This window comes from Chionomys nivalis, chromosome 9 (assembly GCF_950005125.1).
Source record: "Chionomys nivalis chromosome 9, mChiNiv1.1, whole genome shotgun sequence".
In the NCBI taxonomy this organism is placed as follows: Eukaryota; Metazoa; Chordata; class Mammalia; order Rodentia; family Cricetidae; genus Chionomys; species Chionomys nivalis.
In genome coordinates, this window is record NC_080094.1 from 80253952 (window position 1) to 80271773 (window position 17822).

A 17822-nucleotide genomic window follows, 5' to 3' on the forward strand; every position below is an offset into this window, starting at 1 on the left:
GCACACACACTGAGACACACAGAGACTGTCCTGAAACAAGGGCCATTCAGACTGGTTTGCAAAGAACGCCTCCATTGAGGCATTTTTGGGGTCATTGTTTTAAGAAGGAAAAAAAAAGATGCTAGTATTTAACAGTAAAGCTTCTCCTGGTCTCCAAAGGGCCGGACAATGTGGCTAGAGACAGCATCTGCAGCCTTTGTTGAATTATTCTGCCGCCTCATGTGGAAAGAAAAGTTGCATATTCACCAATACCCCGCTGTATCTATTTGTAGGGGCGGATTCCCTCCTTAGTGGTGAAGAGAAAAAGACTGTCTGGCCCTCCCCTCTAGGCGTTGCCACCACCAGCACTAGTCATTGGCAAAAGGCTATCTGTGCTGGTGTGTGTGTGTGTGTGTGTGTGTGTGTGTGTGTGTTGTACACGCTTGAGGTCAATTTCAGGCTTATCCGTCCCTGCACTGAGTCTGTAGGTCTCTCTAACTCAGGTCATTGCTCTCTGGGAAGGTGTAGCTGGCTGATTCCGTGGGAGACCAAGCAGGATGCGTGGGCGCAGTAAAAAGAAGAGAAAGAAAGAGGAGGGGGAAGGGATCGAGAGCTGGAAAGAGGCGGGGCGGGGGGAAAGCCATAGGATCTGTTATTTGCGTCACTCGAGGAGCCGGGGCTATCTGGCCAACAAACAGAGAATTAATCCGAGTTATAGCCATAGCCTGCTCTGTTACTGTGGCCAGATGCGAAAGGGCGGGGAAAGCACGCGCGCGCCAGAGTCTGTGCACCGCCGAGTTAGCAATGGGCGGCGGGATGTTTGGGGAGGGGGCAGTCTGGCTAGGCACGCCCCTCGGGGGCCCTCAGCATGCCCAGTGCCTCTTCTGCTGATGGTCAGCCCAAGTCTGAGTTGGCGCCCACCTCGGCCGTTTCTCCTGTTCAGTGGCTGCGCTGAACACAAAGCGCTGTCTCTGAGCAGAAGCCTCTTCTAGGTTGAACCAGACCCACCAAAGAGGAGAATCTGCACGTGACGTCAGCAGCTGATGACTGACGCAGGCTGGCAAAGGAGACTCGAGGCGGCTGCTCCGCGCTGTCTTCATGAGTCTATTTTCTCCATTCCCCCTCCCGTAGTGAATTACTAGAACTCAACACACACACACACACACACACACACACACTTGCAGCTTTTAAAATTTACATTTCCAAAGGCGGTGTGTTGCAAACACCATGCGATTTTGCAAAGCATGTGTGGGAAATGTGGGAAGGGTATGAATGATCGCCCCCTCCACCTATTTGGGGATGTCCATCGTGGATAGTGTTACACTCTAGAGCTTTCCAGGGAAGCTCTTCTGGGGAAAGGGGCTAAGTGTCTCCTGTTTCCCCAACATGTAGGAGATCTGGTCAATGGAGACCTGAAGCTCTGAGAATGCAACCACTCCAACGCTTTCTGCTTGGGAGACTGTGAGGAGCTTGCAACAGGCAGAGGCATAAGGGAGTTAATGTGAGGCAGAATTATAAGAAATATTTGGGGTTTTTTTGTTGTTGTTTTGAAAAACATCTACAGAAACTCAAGAGGGTCTGGTGGTGCAGAAACAAGTGAGGAGGGGGCGCTTGGTGCACCTTTAATGTTTTGGACTCAACGTTCCAGCGAAATGCCTTTGTGTGTGCAGGTTTTTTCAGTACTTGCTAAAAATAGCATCTGGGTTTGATCGTGTTCCAGAAATAGACCAAGGGCTGTACTGGGATAAAAAGCCAGCGAGGGTGGAAGAAAACCTGAACACCACCGCATCCCCCCCACACCATGTCTGGAAATTAATTGTTGGATTTTTCCTCCCTCTCTCCTTTCTTTACCCAACCCCCCCTCCCGTGTTTCTTTCTCTCTCTTAAGGAGTTCCCGTTTGGGTAAGTAATATTATGTCATGTGCATGCCGCAGACTGTAAGTACAAGCTGATGCTCACTTCGTGCATGTTCGGGATGCATTCTAGGCTGCCTTTTTGCCCCTTCCTAAGTGGAAGAATGAGATTGAGTAGGGGTGAGGGTGTAGCGCTCTCTGTGTGTATGTATGTCTGTATATAATGAATTGGGGGTCGCATGCAAAGGAACCGAGAAGGAATTCTTACAGAGTTGGGAATCACCCTGACAAATTTGAATCAATAGCAGCTGCAACGCGCGCTCTCGTTATGGGTTGGCGCTGTTGAGCTGGATTCTCTCTACTGCCCTCTCCCCCTCCCTGTTTTCTCCGTCTTAAAGGTGGCCAGACACGATTTAATGTGCCATCTCGATGAGAGATTGATGAAGGCTGTGGAATATAGACTATAACTGCATGGGGTAAAGGGAATAAAGAGAGGGGAGCGATCCCCATTCGGGGACAAACCTCTCTACTTGCTTGAATTGGGAAATCAGCACCTAGACGCTGGTCCTTGCTCGTCCTGGCTGCTCTGGGCTGGTCCCGACAGATCCAGCCCTTGGTAACTGTCCACGAATGTAGGTGCTGAAAATTCCTTGGTCCGCAGCAAGTTCAGTTCCGAGCGCCAGGGGGCAGGATTGACTCCAGCTGAAGCTAACCCCTCCCTGAATGCAAAGCAGCGATCCGGAATGGAGGGGGTTAAGGATGTTCAAAGGGGATAGTCGTGACTTCGGTGAGAGCTTTGGGAAAAGGAGGGGTGAGTGGGAAGGAAAAGGAAAAAAAATTAAAGGAGAGGGAGCGAAGTGTTAGATTCAAGGATGAGCTAAGGCCGGGTGCTCCAGGAACCCACGATCGAAGCCAGAGGCTCACCATCTTTTCCTGCAGAGGCTGGGTCTCCAGTCTCTTTGGCTCCAACACCTTCCCGCCAGCGGTTTTGAAATATTTCTCTCTGATGATGATGATTCTCAAAATAAGAGGCTATAGGTTGCTTATTTTTGACCCTGTTCCCCTCCCACCTCGTGTCTCCTCACATACCCACATTCTGCAGTTCCTGGGAGGGGTGTAAAGATGGGTGTTATGCCACTTACTACTCCCGCGTCCTCTGCATCCTAGTCACAGGAGCTCTAAATGACTTTCTGGAATTGGGAGAATTAGAAGCCAAAGGACTGGAGTTGCTGGCACTATGCATAGAGAATCCAGGCTTCAGAACATCGCCTGGCGCCTGTAAGGCAGCATTGCAAACCACTAACTGGAGAAATTAGGGAGGATTGTTCTAAAGGTTGACAAATGTTACTGGGGAAACCATCAGCTCCCTGGGGGAGAGTTGTGAGATTCATTGCAATCAGCTCCAGGTACTTGGGCAGAACTTGTGAGGAAGACCCGTGAGGAAGGAGAAAAGTTATTGGGAGAGGGGATCACTTGCACACAAAGACATCCACACTGATTAACTCTTTGGAGTAGGGTGATAATGCTTCCTCAAACTGACCCATAAGAGTGAACTGTAGAATGGGGAAAACGAAGCACTCTCGCAGTCTGCCATAAGCTTATATGCATGCAGGAATTATATATATAAATATAATATATATAATGTGTGTATATATACATATATAATGTGTATATATATATATATATATATATATACACTTTTTTTCTTAAAGCTCTGGCCAGTGAGGTTGTCTGTGAGGAGTGGGCACAGGATAAAGAGAGTAAGACTAGGTAGTCTCTGATCCACCTGGCAACAGTCCTGCTGAGAGTGACCGACCTATCCTCTATGCGGGGCAACTGGATTGCAGCCCCTGGAGGGAAAAGAGGTTGAGCTGAGTTAATTTTAGCTCCGAAGAGGTCCCTTTCTGGACAGGTTTCATTGCTGATACTGAGTCTTCATCAGCTCCTGATAGTAACAAGGGCTGTTACTGGGGTGCGGAATAACCAAATAACACTGCAACCCACACTTTGTCTTGACAATGCAAGCTTGAAACAAAGCTGCTGCTCGCAATCTCTTGGCCCACCCCACCTCCTCGTCATACAAAGGGGAGATACTAGTTTCCAAGCCTCACCCCTCTCAGTCCCACCAGTTCCCTGTGTTTACAAATTTTGCCTCATTTGCAAAGGAAATTGCGGGGCGGGGCGGGGGGGGCGCGATAAAACACCTGCAGCACACGAAGCAATGGAGGTGGGTTTTCCAAGATTCATGAAGTGGGAGGGGGGAATACCTCACGTCCTTATGTCCCTCCAGCCCTCTCTCCCCTGCCCTTCTTCCCTGCCTGGCACAATGCACAAGTTTACCCCCAAACTGGAGTCTATTAAATAATTCAATGGTAGTGGTGCAATTTTGGTTGGAACCAGCACGGATTCCCAAGTCGTGACTGAAAAAAGTGAGTAATGCGCGCTGGCTGCGTCATGGCTCTAGTCACAGTTCATTCCGAACTGAGAAGGAATCGTGACTTCGCCTGGAGACGTCCCCTACATGGGAGCTGGGGGGGGGGGGGACCAAACCAGGGGTGAACGGGGGTGGGGGGAAGACCTATCCAATGAAAACCTCTGTCAGGGGGTGTTGCATTTGAACTCCACTGCACGCGGTGCCGCTGTCCCCTCTCTGCCCGCTGCACACACACACCCCCAGGGCCAGCGCTCTCCGCCGCGCTGGCTTACCTCTCCCGCTCCCCGGACGAGTCCTCAACAAGTTGGAGGGAGGCAGGAGCGCAGGGGTTAAGCTCGGGGATCTGCAATTACCAAGATCGTGACCCTCCCACACAGTACAGTAACTTATATACTTACCTGGAAGCGCCCGCTTTGCCGTTGGGCAGACACCCATGGGGGAGGGGAGGGGCACGAGGGAAGCGAGTTTACCAGAGAGGGCCGCTTCCAGACGGCTGAAGCACAAACCGAACCATTGCACTCCCAAGACTCCCGGACTCAGGTAAGAAGAAAGGATTTGGAGCTCTGGCCGCCTGGTGGTCGGTAGGCTCAATGGTCGGCCGAGCAGAACTTTTTTCCCCTAATTGCCCCACGCCACACCAGCTGCAGGCGTAGGCTATGGAGCCCCCTCTGTGGCGCGCAGACACTGGGAGGATGTGTGCTTGCGTCTTTCCGTAGCTGAACCAAGCTAAGGGGATGCAGTGGGAGGGTGGGTGGGTCGCAGAAATGTAGGAGAGTAATGGATGGGCGGATGGGGGTAGGCTGACAGGAACTCAGGGGACCAAGACTGAGGGTAGGATGGGCCAAGGGCGTTTGTATTTGTGTGTGTGTGCAGGCGCGCGCACACGTCGATTCCCAGGTGGCAAAAAAGAAAACAACAGAAAAAAAAAAACTTTTGCACCCAAGTTCTTGCAATGTTTGCAGTAACTACCCAGACTTAGGTTTTCCCCAATGGCAGGGAGTCAGGCATTCTTCCTTTGACATTCCTGGGGCTAGGCAAGAGGGGACTGGCACTTCACAGTCAAGAAAAGAGCATTCGCTCAAAGTTAGGATAGATGGAATGGGGGAGGGACCTAGAGGGAAGGAAGTAAAGGGGGAAGAGGAGAGACTATGCCCCCTCCTTCCTCTTCAATCTTTCTTCCCCTCCCTCTTGCAGAAGCTGAAATCTCCTGTCGCTGTGGCAGTCAATGCCCAGCTCACCCCTTCTTATTCCCCCAACATTTTGCAGAATGGGGCCGGGGGGGGGGGTGGAGATGCAGCAGTGAAAGGGCACCTGAGGCAAATGGGCCAGTACACACCGTAATCCGGATGGGTGGGTGGGGGGTCGCGCGGAGGGAAGAGCTCCACTCTTAGTGAACATTCAGAACTTTTGAGGGGGTAGAGTGGGGTAGGGGGAGTCGAGAAAGTCTCATTTTCTAGAAATAGGCCAACCAGAGTGGGATCTGAGCTTATTTTATGTTCATCTTTGCCAGTCATTTTCCGTCTGGTTCTTCTGGCTTAAGTCCCAGTGGAAGAGGTCGCTCTCTTGAATCCCTCTTTCCCAATATACACCGCCACCCCCTCACCTGGACTAGAATGGGAGGGAGTCATGGACAGTTTTTGGAACAACAATATTTTAATGTGTTCTAGTCTAGGTTTTGTTGAATAATTAGAAATGGAAATATTTTTCTCCCTCCCCCTTCTGGAAAAAAAAAAGAAATGTGAGCTCTCTTCTGATTGGTGGGTGACGATTTTAGTCTACACCAATGAGCTGGCGGCCTTGTCTGTATTTATTTAGTGCTCTGGGGGAGTTTTTCTCTTTACGCAGCGCCTGTAGTCACGGCTGGAACCTCTGCTGGGGGACTAGGAAGGATAGGAGGGGATTCGGGGGAAATCTGGACATTACCTGTTCAGGGATCCACGACCTTGCAGCCAGGGCTGGCAGAACGCTGATGTGGGAATTGGGTGTTAGACTAGATAGGGTCGGAGGCTCGGGGTGTTGGAGCGAGAAAGGTGGAGGTTGGGCTCAGGGATCTGGGGTCCCCCTCCGAGCCACCCTTCTCGCCCTCCGCTACCTCTTTGAGGTTGTGCAGGGTTGAGTCGGAGAATCTCGGACTGTCTGGAGAGAGAGAGGGATAGGTCTGGGGACAAGAGGAGGGGAGCGCGGCGCGCAGGGTGGGGAGGCTGAGCCGCGGAGGAGCGCGCCGGTGACATCCAGCCTCCTCGGCTTCGGGGTTCGGAGACGTGCTGGGCTGAAGGCGGCGGCGGCGGCGGCGGACCGAAGAAGCGGGTAGACTGCCCTTCGCGAATCTTTTTGCGGTCTGGGCTTGCTGTACATAACTCAAAAGCCGGAAGCCCTTACCCCAAAAAGCATTCGCGGAGGGCGCGCTCGGCGACGTGACTGCAGCTACCAGAGACCGCCGAAGCCGGCACATTCCCGAAGCGGCTCCATCCGAGAGTTCCCCAGTCTTTCTCCCGTTTTTCACGGAAGAATCAGCTCTTTCCTCCCTGTCCTTTCCGCGCTCCGCGAGGCTTTGGTCACTCGCCTTTCCGCGGCGTGTCCCCCGCCCCCAACTTTTTAATCGACTTTGTATCACAGGGGAAATTGGAGCGGGTGGCGTGCGTGTGTTTTCGAAGAAGTGAGAAGAAGCTAAAATGTAATAAAAGTTTACAGAAGTTGTGTCGTTCCCCCACACCCCACATCCCAAATATTCCCACTCACACAATAAAATGTGGGGGGGGGCACGGTTATAGGGCCAAGTCGGTACGTGGAATATGAATCAGTTTAGGACATTTTACGGTCATTTTTAACCCTAAGGATAGGAGTCTGCAAAATGGTAGGGAGGGGAAGCTCTTGAGGGAGGGGCGGTAGGCCCAAAGCTTCCTCGGTTAGGATGCGCGGAACCTGGAGGAGGTGAGATGAACCTCCGTGAATCCGGTAGCTCCGAAAAAGAGGGGAAAACACCCAGGCACCGCCCGCTCCCCGGAGCCTTCCTCCTGAACCTTCTTCCAACCTAATTTCAGGCACGTTGCAGGCTCCAGTACCCACCCATCTTCTCTTTTTCAAAACTAAGTAGCTCAGAAAAGGGTAAAACAGGCGGAAACTAGGGAAAACCCCGCAGGGAAAGCGCTTCTGGGAGCTGCGGTTGTTTAGCAGTGGCGGCTGTAGCAGCCCCATGCTGGCCTCTCGAGGCGCCCGGACCTGGGGAGGGAGGCAAGCTGCAGAGGGGAGAGCCCGTGGGCCCCCCTCCTCCCCCTCCACTCTTTGCAGTCGTGACCACTTCGGTTACAAGTGGCACAAATCAGGCCTTCAACACGTTTTGTGCCCCGTGCCCTTCGCTAGCTAGGAACACTGCTAGACGCCCTTGCCCTAAGGGACTGGGCCAGAAGGACACACAGACAAACGCAAGTGCCCATGGAGATGAAAATAGGTAGAGAATGGGTCTAGGGGTGTGATAGACCATGACCCCAGGGTTGCGAAACTACCTATTTTCAGGGAGGGCCTGAATTTTCCCCGCATCCTAACCTTTCTGCTTCAACAAACTCTCTGCACCACCATTTCTGGGTCCCATAGTTAGCCACCTAGACTCTACCCTCCCTACCCTCTCCTGAAAAGGGGAAATGGCTCAGGGATGCTGAGAATGCTGGACAGAGGCAGTCGGTAAGAGCTCAGTACGTGAGAAGGCACTGAACGTGAGGACTCCAGGCTCCAGGAATAAATCAGGCTCTCCCTCCCCAGATAAAAGACGTTTTCCTTCCCCCAATGTATTTTCTGAAAGAGTAAAAGGGTCTCAAAGATCTGGACAGGCAGAGGAGAGGAAGCAAAAGCTGAGGGGGATTTTCTTCCTGCCTCTCACTTGGGGCCGTCTGTGGAGCGATAGCTCTTCGGAGGGAGAAGCAAAACAGCCACGTTAGATTAAAAATAGCTTCACACTGTGTCCTTTCACCTACTCTTTTGTCTTTTGCTTACTGTATCCCACCTCCTCCCCCCCCCCCAGCCAGGAAGCCCTTCCCTCTCCAAAAGCCTGACCATCACCAGATTTGGGAGCAAGGTGACCTTAGAGAAGTGAACTTGCATAAAAAGGCTTGAATAACCTGAGCACGGGCTGCTCAGAGTTCCTGTATCCCCGGTCTCCCCATCTCTCCCTCCCGGGCTACACTTAGGACCGGAGTTCCAGGGCCCCAGAGCACCGGCGGAAGGCGTCGTGCGGCAGCGAGTCCTCGCCTCGCCTCAGCCAGACAACTGTTGCTGTCTGAAAGCCGCCGCCAGTGCTGCTGTTGCGGCTGCTCCCAGGCAGCTGCAGCCCACAGCGGAGGCTGCTCACTTTGAGTCCTGCTGGGGGCCTGTGAAGGGGGGGGGGGCGTCTCTCATTCCAGAGAGGGAAGGTGGAAAGAGTCCCTCCTCTCCCTCTCTCTCCTCAATAAGTGAAAATCAGAGGCTTTTTGCATCTTTTCTCTCCTGCGTATGGAGATTACATCAGCTCTAGCCCATTTTCCCTTCTGAACTCAGTTTGTCATTGCTGAGGGAGGTGAGCAGGGGAGGGGGCATAGTCACTTTAGTCATTAAAGTTCTTATGCATAACCCCTCACCTAGTGAGTCACGGGCCTGATGGAAACTTCTAGGCACTTACATCTGATGCCAACCCCTGAAGGGGCCTGTAGAAGAGCTGGCAGCCTCAGGCCCCGTCTGCTTTACCCTGGAAGCCAAGTCGATGCTGTGTTAAGTACTAGAAAAACTGCAGTTCAGACCTAGTCCCTCAAGCCAACTCACTAACGGAGCTTGTCCCCGTCTTAAAAATCAAGACCAGTGATTGTCTCTGGAGGTAAAAACAGGGTAAAGGAGTCATAGAGTCCCCTCCACGGCCCCCCGTCTACAATGAGAAGAAGCAAGTGGCCCAAGCCAGGCTTAGTTGTCGCATTTCAGGCCCAATTTACCTACTATATCATCACTGTTCCACCTCTCAAGCCGCCTCATTTCAAGCCTCCCCCCAACACACACACCTTGTATTCTCCCCTTCAGTCTTCTGTTGAGGATGTATGTTTGCTATAAGTTGCTCTGCTTTGCCTGTCTCAGACTAGAGGCAAAGACAGAGCTCGATTCCAAGCAGATTATCTCAGGGACCTTCCAGCAGCAAGACTTGGTGGCTACCTCTGCAAAGCTTTCCTCCTGAACCAGCACGGACCCCTGCCTTGACTGCTCGCTCCCTTTCTCCCAGCTGCCTGCCTGCAATATACCCAGTGCACAGCCTCACACTTTCTTCCCAGGAAGCCACTTAACTTTGCCCATCTTGTTACCTTTTAGGTGGTCAAGCCTGTCCTGATACTGATGGCGGTGCATGAAGGGTGACCACCCAAGGGAGGCAGTCTCGGAGGTTACGGATGCTGAAAAGCCTGACAGGGATCTCAAGAGTCCCAGGTGAGTGAAGAGCCCATGCGTGGCCTTTTCTGGGAGCCTCAAGGCTTCCACATGTCCTTCCATGGTGAGAAGGCAGCAACTAAGGGTCCAGCATTTGGAAACAGTTCTCAGATAAATGCATCCATCATAGATGATAAACCGAAAGACAGTACCAAAGAGGCAAACCTGTTTCTGATCCCAAAAGCAGAATTTCCGTGTATTTGGAAGCTCCCACAACAACCAGGTCTGAGGGACAATGGCTTTATTCAGGGAGACCTAAGAGTCTATCATTTCTTCCATCTCCTAAGCTGTTTCAGACCATCTAAGGGAAGAGGGAGTTAAGGAGTATTTTGCTGTGGTCAAAGATACCAATAAACTGAGTGACATCTCAGTGGAGCTCAGTTTAGAATGGATAGAAAAACTTTTAGGCTAATGATTCCTCGGTGGTAAGGAGGGGAAAAGCAACCAGAAAATCGCCTTGCATCTGAGTTTTCACTTAGCTGGCTTTCCAAGCTTTGGAGTCACACTTTCATTCTTACCAGGGAATTCAGTTCAAAGCTTGAAAGAGTCTGGAAGTTGGGGCTGGTAGAATTTAGAGGAAGGGAGAATCAGACCTACTAGGCTAATCCTTTGGTGTCCCATGAGCCCAGCTAGGAAGCTGCCTTAAATCTTAGAGGGAGACTGAAAGATCAGAGGAGGCTGAAGAAAATCTTCAGGTTGTTAAGTCATGGATTTACTTGCTATAATTCAATGGTGGTCTTAGGGATTTTTATTTTATTTTATTTTTTTATAATTTGAGGTTGAGGTTAAAGCTGTCAGATTGCTGGGTAGTCCTACCTTCTTTTTTTTTTTTTTTTTTTTTTTGGTTTTTCGAGACAGGGTTTCTCTGTGGTTTTTGGAGCCTGTTCTGGAACTAGCTCTTGTAGACCAGGCTGGTCTCGAACTCACAGAGATCCGCCTGCCTCTGCCTCCCAAGTGCTGGGATTAAAGGCGTGTGCCACCACCGCCCGGCAGAAAAACTTCCCTGACCGTGAATCGAACCCAGGCCGCGGCGGTGAGAGCGCCGAATCCTAACCACTAGACGACCAGGGAACAACCTACCTTCTTTTGAATCCCCCTTTTTACATGTAAGGATTTGAGATTCTCAGAATCTACCATTGGGAAATAGGTTATATTAATTCTAAGAAGTTAAGATCAATCCACTTCCCCCTTAACTGATATTCCAGCTGCCCTGTGAGGACAGCTAAAAACGCAATACTAGGGAGATATGGCTTTCTTGCATTAATCTGTTTTAATGACGTTGGAAGAATCCATTGATAGGTTAAACTACAAACTTAGATCTAGTATTTGGTATGTAAAAGCTGGAAAGTCTCATATAATATAAACATACATGCCAGTCTCTCCATTTTATAAATTAAGAAACAAGTGGCTTATGTAATTTTAGCTAGATTTCTTAGCTGGGACTCCAACCCAAACAGTCTACTCTGGGTTCATTTATCAGTCACTAAATAATACCTATCACTACCAAACCGTAGAAATTATTCATAAATACAGTATAGGATGTCATAACGGATTTCTTTCCCCAACAAATGGCTTGCATTTGGGGTGCAAGGTTTCAAAGGAGTGTTTATAGCAAGTCTTGTAGCTAGGGACATCCTGAAGGCATTGATAGAAGGTTAGGCATCAACCTAACCTTCTTTTCTGAGACACCACTTTGAGGTTCTGAGCAAGTCTCAACACAAAAAAGTCACTGTGTCATGGAACCCCAAAGTTGGTCATTTTCAAAGCCTTTGCCAGCCGGAAGGAACCTGATGAGGCAAATACCCCTCTTTCCCATGCTTCTCTCGCCAGGAGCAGAATAGCTTAGTTAGCAGTCTTGCCTGATGGCTACATTGTGATCTGGTAAATAGCATCGTAGGCCTCCTTTGAATTCCCCTAGGGACCTTCTCACCAATGGGAGATCTATTTGATTCTTGTTCCTCTGCTTTGTTCTTTCTTATTCTTGTGTTCTCTTTTTTATATTTACTTATTTTATGCCTGTGTGTGTGGCTATACACATGTTACAGCCCATGTGCATAGGATCAGAAGTTCTCTTCCTCCACCATTGGATTTCATGAATCACACTCAACTCCTTTATCTGCTGAGCCATCTCACAGACCTTTCTTTTCTTTTCGTTTCTCTCCCTCTTTCTTCTTTCTCCAGTCAGTTCTGAAGACCACCTGCTAATGGGATAGCTATTTGCCACAGTCAGTTTGAAACTTAAATTTTAGCACTTATCCAGATCTGTTTCCACTGTGTTCACCTTATGCTCTTTCACCAATAACAGCCATTCGGATGCCATGTTATTTCTATCCTCAGCATGTGGGCCCAGCAGTCATGTGGGCTCTCTCAGACCCATGGATGCTGGGTGTTCACACACCTCTCCTTCATGCACTGCTTCTGCTGGTATTGAGTATAAAGTTGACAAAGACTTTCTGAGTCTCTACAATGTGTATCAGGTCTTCTAAAGCACTGGAGACAGAAAGAAATTATTCTCCCTGTAATAATCTGATAAAAGCAATAGACTCTACGTTCCTGAAAAGAAAAGTATAAACACTTTATAAATGTTTCAGGGATCTCAATATGCCCCTGGTCTCCATGGGCCCCATGTTCTTCTGGTCTTCATAGACCTTCATTTTATGATATTAAGCTTTGAGTTTAGGGTTCATGATCAAATCTTGATTTTAACTCTTTTCCTCTTCCCCTTCTTCCCTTTCTCCTTTTTTTCTAACTTAGCCTCACCATTACTCTCCCTCCTCCCTCCCTCCCTCCCTCCCTCCCTCTCTCTCTCTCTCTCTCTCTCTCTCTCTCTCTCTCTCTCTCTCTCTCTGAGTGTGTGTGTGTTGTGATGTTTGGTCCTTTCTTTTTTGAGAACAAGCATTTGGAACTTACTAGTGCACATGTTTAGATCAAATACTGGACTGGTCTGACATCCAATAACCGAGAAACAAAGATGTGGAAGAAGAGGAAAGCTGATGTTCAAACCAGCCTAGTTCTGGGGATCTTAAAAAGATAATCCACCTTTCAGGCAGTGTTTTTGGCAGAGTTTGAGGGTTGGTGAAGAGAAGACAAGTTTATATGATGCTGTGCAGTGAACCACAGCCTTATGGTTTGCAACCAAGACAGATTTCCTTGAGTGCTTTTGACCACTAGGAAAAGTCACAGCTAGCCAGAGCCTCTCAAAGGATCCCTTGAAAAGAGAGTACAGCCCTGTAAGGTTAGGGGACTGACAGCTCGAGATTTTATGGATTTTATGGCACACAGTTCTGTTAATGTCTCGAAGAAGAAGAAAATGATGTTATGAAGAGGGCTGTTCGTTCATTTATCTGGGGTGCTGAAGATGAAGGCCTGGCCCTTCTGTTTGATGGTTAAGTGCTCTACCAGAAAGCTACACCCAGCTTGAAATCAGGCCTGCTAAAGGCTCAACTTAACATGGAAAGGTCTGAGGGCAAAGGTTTCATACTAGTTCTGGTCTTTACCAGATTTTTTTTTCATCTCTCTTTTAGGGCCCTCAGAATTTTGCCTTTTAGAGAGGCGACCAGGTCATTTTCTTACTCTAGTATTGATCAGATGTTGATGTATCTGTTCTTGGGTGGTAGGGGGGTTAGATGCTCTTATTCAATGTTAGTCCTTGAACTTAAACAAGAAAGCAGTGAGTTGGTGTTGTGAAGTTAAACGGTAAGAATTCATAGAAGATTAACTGCTTGTTTTTATTTTCTCAATTTCCTCATTTGTAAAATGGGGATTATAATGACACCAGCTATCACATTCTGACAAGAATTAAATAAGATTGTGCACATAGAGCATTTTCTATGTAGTACTCAGTATACGATAGCTATTCCTATTCTTATTGCTATTATAATGGTTGGGTTTTTTTTCCCTCCCAACTGATACATGTAGAAATGTCATAAAGGCTTAGTTCATAGATTCAGAAGCTATAGGACCAGAGCTACTCTTAGAGTAAATGAGAAAAAATAATCTTTTTTAGAAGCATCTGTTCATTTGCTCCATAGCCTGACAGTGCCCAGGACTCTCCAGGCCAGGAACAAGTCAGAGGGGCAGGTAGGAAGCCCTCTGCCCCTCTGTATGCTTTCATGTAGATGGCTGCTTTCCAGTTTCATCCCACTTAACGCTCTGACTTCCTGTTATTCTTTTTAATGACTAAATTTAATCACAGTTGTTTTTGAAAACCTCTCTTTCACCTTAAAAAGCAAAACAAACAAACAAAAAAAACCACCCTTTGATCAGGACGAAAGCCAGTCTAAGGCTTTGCTCTTCACCCTCAGAGTCAAGTGCTAGGGCTAAATGATTAGTCTGCGCAATTTCCACCAAGGAATAACAGAAGTCATGTTTTTGTGAGTGCGATTTCTCCCTCCCTCCCACAAATGGTTTTTCTTCAGTGTTTTCTTCTTCTAAATTCACTTCTCAGAGTCTCAGAAACCTTTATGACTTCTATGATCTTCTGGTTCTCCCCTTGAATCTTTGTTTTCTTCATGTTGGTCCACGTTATTTGTCCTCCTTGCTTTTTTTTTTTTTTTTTTTTTTGCATATTGGCTGTAAACATTAGTGTTGATTACAGGAAGAATAGAATGTAGACTCTACATTTTCTGGATAATTCTAGAAAACTAAGGGCCAAGGCCTCCATTTGTACCTCAAACCTGTCAAGTACAGCTAAAACATTCCAAAGACAAGAAAAAGATACTCAGGGGTTTGGTTTGGAGCCTCGAGGACTATTTTCTTCTTCGTTTTAGTTTGCATACATATTGGCATCTTCTCTCACAGACCTTGCCATATTATCGCTTTTTTATATTTAAAACAGAGTCCATCCTCACTGCTTCTGCTCAGTAATTTTTTCTTTCTGCACAGTGTAAACAGATGCTCAGGGATGTGTCAAGCACAGCCTAAGGAGTGGTTCTGTTGATTCTTTGCATCCTTTGGAGGATGAGGCAGTAGGTAGTGGCTGGGGGAAACAGGGTTTCATGGTCTAGAGCAATGAACTTGGAAGATCAAGGATTAGGTTTCCTGGCAAAGACTGCCCCGATCCACTTCATGGCTGGAACTTACATCTCTGATCCTAAGGTCCTCGCCTGTAAAACACAGACATTGAAAGTACCTAGTTCATGAGATTGCTGGAAAGATGAAATGAGATGTCGGTCTAGACCTTCAGCCTGCACTATGGTGTCAACCAATACAGACTGTTAATATTGGTGAGACAGAAGAGCCAGTTCTAGGACAGGAACCAAAAAAGCTACGGAGAAACCCTGTTTCGAAAAAAAAAAAATTTGGTGAGACAGGTCCCTCCAAACCCATATCTACATAAGGGAGGTACTGGATGAAGAATGAGCAAGCAGAAAAGTAATTAAAAAGTCATTAGATGTCATGAGGGAAGAGAATACTCTAGAATTTGTGGTCTCTATCAGCGTTTGAACTAGACCAAGCTTTCTCAAATTTTGTTCATTGGATTATGCTGCCCGGAGCTTCCTGGCCTCTGTTAAATCATGTGACTTATTCCGCACTGTATGCTTAACGTCTCATCTGGCAGATTGTCTAACCTAACCCTTTAAGCGAGTTGTAATCTCCAGGAGTAATTCGTCTTTAAGGTCCAGATTTGAGGATTGTTTTTTAAAAAAAATACAAACAAGAAATAAAAGCCAAAGATGCTGGGCGGTGGTGGTGCACGCCTTTAATCCCAGCACTCGGGAGGCAGAGGCAGGCGGATCTCTGTGAGTTCGAGACCAGCCTGGTCTACAAGAGCTAGTTCCAGGACAGGCTCCAAAACCACAGAGAAACCCTGTCTCGAAAAACAAAACAAAACAAAAAAAGAAATAAAAGCCAAAGATGTATCCTAGTGATAAGAGCTTGTCTAGTCTGTGCAAGGCCTGGGTTTAGTACTCATAAATACAGAGAGAGAGAGAGAGAGAGAGAGAGAGAGAGAGAGAGAGAGAGAGAGAGAGAGAGAGAGGCGGGGAGGGCTTCTCTGGCCCTAAGTGAACAAATGCCCCGTAATTCTAGCATTTGGAGTAGGCTTATGAATTAGAGGCTAGTCCTAACTACATAGCAGCACCTTGGTTTTTGTTATTATTTTCTTTGTTTGTTTGCTTTTTGGTTTTAGTTTTGTTTCTGTTTTGTTTTTTTTCAACTGAGGGGAATGATATTTTTTCATTAAAAAGATTTCTTTCCACTTTAATGGGAGCTAACCAGAGCAACTGGGCCAGGGGTAAAAATAAAAGCAAAGCAGAAAGCAGAAAGCCTGTGAAATACAGGGAGAGTCGAGGAACCCAAATAAAATCTTCTGAAGACCCTGTCTTTGTCAGTTCAGGAAAGGCCAGGAGGTAATTTGGCCTCCTGTACATTTAAGCTTCATTCCTTCATTCCTGCCTTATCTGAGCAGTAATACTGCAGTTAAGGAGGCAATGTTTAATGAAAGAAGGAAAGTAATTTCCAATCAGTAAATGTCTTTATGTTTAGTTTATAAATTAAAAAGAAAATGTATATATAGGCAACAGAGAACAGAAACTATCATTTGTAATAAAACTCTGAAAAAAAAAAGAAAACAATTGTATGGATAGTTTTCTAAATTTAAATCTATTGCAAGCTGCTTATAAAACAAAAGTTTAAGAAAGCATTTAAAGCTGTCATAGAAATGAATACTCAATGTTACATCTTTCTTTATTTTCAAAGATAAAAATCCTTTCAAATGGTAGATGCGTCTTCCCAAAGTTACCCCTCAGGTAGCTAGTAGGAAGAAGAAAACCTGTCTCGGCTAGTTTCACACAAAGCATAGCTGCGTTGAAATGTGGAGGAGTCAGGAAAACAGTAACTGCCAAATAACAAGCAAATGATATTCAAAGAAAAAAATAAATAAACAGGCTCAGTGCTTCTTTGAGGATTAACTCTTAGCTTTGCAGCTTTTTTTTTTGTGATGGTTTAAAATTCTGGGAGTAAGGGAAGCATTTTTGAAAGAAAGAAGCCCTCAAAATTGAATTATATCATTGATTTTTATTTTCAGTTTAAAATTGTGTTTCTTGGTCAGATACCTCTTAGCTAATCTGAGATTTAAAAGGGAATTTTATTTATTTGCTGTTTTTTCTTCTTTTTTGTGTGTTTGTTTTCTGCATTGACAACTTGTTTAATACTAAAGGTAATTTAGTGAAAGTTATTTTTCTATCAGAGCTCAAATATTTCATAAGTTATTTTATTTGTGACTATAAATATTAAATTTTCACCTGATCCAAAAGAAACACAGCTTTCCACAGAATACATGCTCCTTCACTTATGTTCCTGTTTGAGGGAAATGTGCCATTTTCTGATGCTTATACTCATTCTTTAACTTGAAGTTACTATTTCTGTTTTAGTTAAAGATTGGAGAGTTAAAAATAAAATAATAATAAAAACCAAAAAAATTGGGGAGTTAGAAAAATAGATACTGATCAAATATTTTTCTAAATAAAATCTTAAACTGAGAGTATATTTAACACCATAGTTTTTAAGTTTATATTTTCACTCTGAATTTATTTCTGATGTTTATAAATTATAAGTCTATAGGCCTTAGCATTACATATTCAAATTGTTTTATATATGATGTTTATACTTACAAATGACACTTAATAGTAACTCCGGTTTTGCTTTTAGAGGATGTTTATATTCTCTCTAAATGCAAGAAAGTCTTGTAATAAATTAAATTGCCAAATTCTGAAAGTTACTCAGAAATAACACTCCAGAATTAATGAAGTTTAAAGAAAATTTCCATAAATGATTATAAGTTTAAAAATCTATTTAAAAAAACAAAATAAAAATCTAAATCTCAGATTTTTTTTTCCAACTAAGTTTTCTCAAAATTTCACAAATTGTTCATTATTTACTTCCTTGAATGTGTTAAGCCACTTGTTGCACTTAAATGTGTTTTCTGCTGTGGCAGAGAGAAAATGAAAGGAAGCGAATTAGGAGATGGAGATCATTGTAAACGTGCTGGGTCTTTTGGACTGCCGTTTCTGAGCAGACAGCATGAGCAGGAGCACTATCGTTTTTTACCTGAGTCTTTCCCATCGTTCTGTCTGTCGTTCACACGTCCCTTCCTGGGGAAACCGTGTCTTAGAAAGAGAGTT

At 46.3% G+C, this 17822-nt stretch overlaps 1 long non-coding RNA gene and 1 other non-coding gene across 2 annotated transcripts in view; one reads left to right on the forward strand and one right to left on the reverse strand.

Moving 5' to 3' along the window:
• Positions 1–4541: 4541 nt before the first annotated feature.
• The window catches only part of LOC130880921 (uncharacterized), an 83095-nt gene continuing 69814 nt past the window's right edge, over positions 4542–17822 (forward strand). The window contains exons 1-2 of the long non-coding RNA XR_009057689.1: positions 4542–4806; positions 9586–9699. This is a non-coding gene — a long non-coding RNA (uncharacterized LOC130880921). The remainder of the gene's footprint in view (positions 4807–9585; positions 9700–17822) is intronic.
• Trnae-cuc (transfer RNA glutamic acid (anticodon CUC)) lies at positions 10699–10770 on the reverse strand. Its single transcript has one exon. It is a non-coding gene; the product is annotated as a tRNA-Glu (tRNA).